The following is a 5,167-nucleotide window of genomic DNA, read 5'->3' as shown; positions in this document are numbered from 1 at the left end:
ATTAAATTAAAGAAATAATGAAAACATAGTTGTCTGAAGCAAGAAAGTGACAGATGTACATAAACAATAAACTGTAAGAAATCAAGTTATGTGGCAAGCTTAAAAAAATGGAGAGGTGTTTAAAAGCGAATAAACACTGTAATGGGAGTTGGGAGTATTTTATATTGCATGTAAATATTGAATAAGAAAGACCAATAAATGCAATTAAAAATTGTCAGGGGCAAGGAGCGGAAGTGAACGATCAAGGGAGTCGGGTAAACACGGCAAAAACGGAACGAGGGGAAAAAATCTTGTTCATGATGAAAGAAAGTAGAGCAGTTAAGGAACCTTTATAAGGGGTGAATATTGATAAGAAAGGGTCTTAAAAAAACATGAGTATATATGGGGCAAAATATAGCAAGAATAAGAAAAATGTATGAGTAAGGAAGTATCACGACGCACGCCTGGCAAAATTAAATCTTTGGAAATATTAAGATTAAATAAACTCGTTTATGATATATGCACTGACATCTTCCACCTCGCCAAGATAACCCTTGCTTAATTAAGTTTCAAGCCAAGAAATTGCTGTAACGTAAAATAAAAACTAATTATCCTTCCAGTCACCTCGCTATAATTGGGTACTCACTTATTTTTCCAGGTACAAGAAAGACGTTTGGTCTCAGGTGAAGGTGCCTGCGTCACGAAGGTCAGCAGAGAACTGGAGATTCTTCCAACAATCCAACGTGATTCTGTTATTTACGTGTCTAGAATGTAAGACCACCTGACCCAGCAGCGCCTCCACAAACCTGAAAGCATAATGTGCTCCTCTTCGCTCGGCCAGAGCTCATGTCCTGAAGAGGACCAAATACCTGGCCAATGGGACGGCCAATGGCAGAATACTTTGAGACCTTTACAGACAGGGAACCAATAAGGATATCTGTGGCTTATTGGCCCCATTAAACGAGGGTATTTTCTCTCTGTCTCTCTCTCTCTCTCTCTCTCTTATTCTACCCACGGCATTTATCCCCAAGGAGTGCTACTTGATCATGAACAGAATCACCTCATGACAACGCCCTCCTTAATGTAGAGGGAGACAATAGACTTCTTCTGTATCTTGTTAACCCTGTTGCGACAGAGAGGATATTTATTCAGTGTGAACTGTTTCCTGCGAAGGTCAGGGTTGAAAATGGTTTAAGAGAATATTCAAGGGGTGTGTAATTGGCATACATCTACAAAGACGCTCATATACATTCTCTATTCTTCGTCTAACAACCTTCGGATATTCGCGATTATTTCCATCCAGAAAACGACTCTTAAGAAATCTAACGAGAAGATATTGCCAGAAACCGGAAGAAAGTTATTAAAATAATGAAGTACCCATTTCTTTCCTATTCAAACTAGATAAAATTCATTTCTCTCGCATAGTGGAAATTGAACAATACGTTGTCGGTGCCGGTGTGTGCCTGGTTTTGTGAGATTATCCAGGTCAGGGAATACAAAGAAACACTCAGCCTGCTTATGACCGATTTTGCCGTTTTTATCAGCATTTGTAATTCCAGAGAATTCGCTTTATCACGCTTACATGGAAGCTCTTAATTGAACGAGGACAAACTGAAGCTTTCTTTCTTGCAGGAATGTGCAAACAGAGAGAGCAAGTTCATCGAGGCGTGAGGGCACCTGACGTAAACAGCAATAAAAACAAAGCACCATAATAATCATATTCTGATGTATTCAAACACAGGGACTTGTTAAGTGCTCACACGTTTACCTTCTTTACATCTCTCTCTCTCTCTCTCTCTCCAGAAGAATAATGGCATTCCAAATACATTTACTTAGAGGGCCTCGTGAAAATTAATACATCTGCGTACTCTCTCTCTCTCTCTCTCTCTCTCTCTCTCTCTCGCCAGAAGAATAATGGCATTCCAAATACATTTACTTAGAGGGACTCATGAAAATTAATACATATTCCTCAGCATATTCTCTCTCTCTCTCTCTCTCTCTCTCTCTCTCTCTCTCTCTCTCTCCAGAAGAATGATGACATTCCGAATACATTTGCTGAGAGGGACTCATGAAAATTAATACATGTTCCTCTGCGTACTCTCTCTCTCTCTCTCTCTCTCTCTCTCTCTCTCTCTCTCTCTCTCTCTCTCGCCAGAAGAATGATGGCATTCCAAATACATTTACTTAGAGGGACTCATGAAAATTAATACATATTCCTCTTCATACTCTCTCTCTCTCTCTCTCTCTCCAGAAGAATGATGGCATTCCAAATACATTTACTCAGAGGGACTCATGAAAATTAATACATATTCCTCTTCGTACTCTCTCTCTCTCTCTCTCTCTCTCTCTCTCTCTCTCTCTCTCTCTCTCTCTCTCTCTCTCTCTCTCTCCGCAACCCATTTGCAATTGCACGAGTCACAAACCAAAGCAAACCTAAAAGTCATGAATCGAAACATCAGCATTTTATGCTTGACAAACTGAAATCAAAAAGCAGGAGGGGAGATGCAACGGGGAGCAAGAATACATACCACTAATTCTAATTAGATAAATGCCGTGAATGAAAAGTGTCAACAAAATTAATTTACTAATGAAAAGGGAAGGAGGGCGAAAGAGCAGCAAGCAGACGTTACCACGACTGAGATTTGAAAAGTGTAATATCATTAGCGACAAAGAAAGCAGTCTTCACGTCAAAAGATAAATGGGACTGAAGCTTTGTTCTTTCGTTTTTATGGCTTTCTGAGTGGCTGCGGATTAATATGAATAACGAGCGTGTGTTTGCCCGTATGTAGATGTATGTAAATATGTGTATATATATATATATATATATATATATATATATATATAATATATACGTATATAATAATAATATATTGTTAAATATATATAAATATATATCATATATTATATATATATATATTATATATAATATATATATCTATATATACTTATATATATATAATTATAATATATATGTGTGTGTGTGTGTGTGTGTGTGTATTATATATATGTATATATATATATATATATATATTATATATATATATATATATATATATATATATATATATATATATATATATATATATATATATATATATAATATATATATATATATATATATATATATATATATATATATATACAAATATGTTTATACGCAGAGAGTATTGAAGTTTAATGGTATAAAGGATGAATTGTTGAGAGCCATTAAAAATTTATGTGATGGAGGGGAAAGAGTATTAAACCATGTCAGTTTATGAGGTCGAAAACAAGTTTTTTTTATGTTTGCTTGTCTTTTTGACAAATGCATGGATGCAGTAATGCAAAAAAACGGCGATTAAAAATGGAATGCAGATGCTGTGTTGTGGTGTACGAAAATGACTGGAGTTGATATTTACAGAGAAAAAGCAGTAGTCATTTAAAAAGTGTTGAGGAGTTTGTAAAAGAAAGAAGGAGCACGATAAAACATGAGCCGGAATGGAGTTTGGAATGGCTGAAATTGGGAGATAGAACGATGGAAACTGGTGATAGAGGAGAGAAACTGCAAAGCTAGTGAATGAGATTTAAAAGTATTGGCAATAAAAAATAAAAGCACAGAAAATAAATGCGAGCAGAGTCAATCTCATGATGGTAAGGGTACATGGAAACCAAGAGAATAGAACGATGAATTGCAATGAGGTCAATGAATTATGCTATAGATAGGGAAGGAACGCAAGTGGCTGGTTGGTTCCTATGACCAAAATACATTTTGTTCATGGAATACGTAAAGTCAGAAGATAATTGGGCATGTTCAAGAGATAGGGAGGAAACTTAGACATTCTGGGGAATAATGTGTGATGAAAGTGTTGAGCCAGTTCTCACTTATAGCAGCAAAGAGTGACTATAAAATTAAGTGAAAGAAAAGAAGGCACGATCCGATCCTTCTACGGTCAAATAGAGCATAGTTTCACCCACGAAAATTAAAGCAAATACGATCTGTCTTATTAGAAATAATTTTTCTGTACTGCTTAACATGCGCATTATTTGTTTTTTACATTTTATTCCAAATAGATAAATCATAAATATCTCATCCTGAAATTCTTGTATCTTTGACTCAACGCGAAACACCTTTTTCCGACCTTTGTAGGTTTTCCTACCCCACCACCACCACCAACAACAACAACAACAACAACAAGTAGTTTGTAGGCTTACTCCCCGCGTAATCGAAAAAATTGAAGGTACTGAGATGAATGATTTGAGTAGTATACATGGCGCACTAAACATATAAATATATATGTATATATAAAATAAAATATTTCATGCATAAAAGCTGAGTTTCTCCATTTGTTTCTAAATTCTGGTTCTCAGGCTTTATAGTGACAATCATATCCAAAACATATGAAGAAAGCGAAAAATTAAGAGAACATTGTGGCTATAACAAATACATGGATATCCGGTCAACAAATAACCAGTAGATATCTGTAAATATAGATTCATTCGCATGCTATGCCTAGTTGTAAACAAACAAACAATTTTTGCTTTTAGTCTGAATTGGAGATTAAAATGAATCCCGTAATCCCTTTTAAGAACACTTCACCGTGTGGCTCTAATGCCCTCACCAAAATTAATACCCGAAGCTTAAGCGATGTTTAACTTCAGTAAATTTCGGCAGAACCTGGTCTCTCATTATGCGTTACCATTAAATCTGATCCTTGACCAGATAATTACCAGATAGGCTTAATTAAGATGAGGGTCATTAGTCAGCTGGGAACGTTTTAGACATATGATACCTCATTACGTCTCTACAGTCGTTGTTTGAAGGGACCCGGATGTGACAGTTCGTGCTATGTATGTCACACAGTTAATCAGATGTGAGTTTCGTTTATATATGTACGAAACTGCTACGTTATGCTATTTTGATATATATATATATATATATCTATATATATATAATATATAATATATATATATATATATATATATATATATATATATTCACAAATTTTAAGCAGCAAATATCGTTCAATAAACAATTCAAAATACCTCGTGAATAACGGACGCCCAAGGAGAATATAATTGATAAGTTCTTCGTCATCAGTGTGATTCGAACTGCTGCCTGGTCTAGTAACAACGATGTACAGTGACTTTTAACCACTGAGCCATCAAATACCACTGGTGACGAAAATACTTATCAGTTATAATTCCCTTT

The 5,167-nt window shown here is 35.4% G+C and overlaps 1 protein-coding gene across 1 annotated transcript in view; it reads right to left on the bottom strand.

Moving 5' to 3' along the window:
* Nucleotides 1-859, bottom strand: part of LOC135220191 (uncharacterized) — a 3,209-nt gene extending 2,350 nt beyond the window's left edge. The window contains exon 1 of the mRNA XM_064257473.1: nucleotides 626-859. The gene's annotated coding sequence lies outside the window, so the exon portion shown is untranslated. The remainder of the gene's footprint in view (nucleotides 1-625) is intronic.
* Between the last annotated feature and the right edge of the window lie 4,308 nt (nucleotides 860-5,167).

The sequence above is a fragment of the Macrobrachium nipponense genome, chromosome 1 (genome assembly GCF_015104395.2).
Source record: "Macrobrachium nipponense isolate FS-2020 chromosome 1, ASM1510439v2, whole genome shotgun sequence".
NCBI lineage: Eukaryota > Metazoa > Arthropoda > Malacostraca > Decapoda > Palaemonidae > Macrobrachium > Macrobrachium nipponense.
The sequence above is the reverse complement of the archived record's forward strand: the minus strand, read 5'-3'. Positions and strand labels throughout refer to the sequence as shown.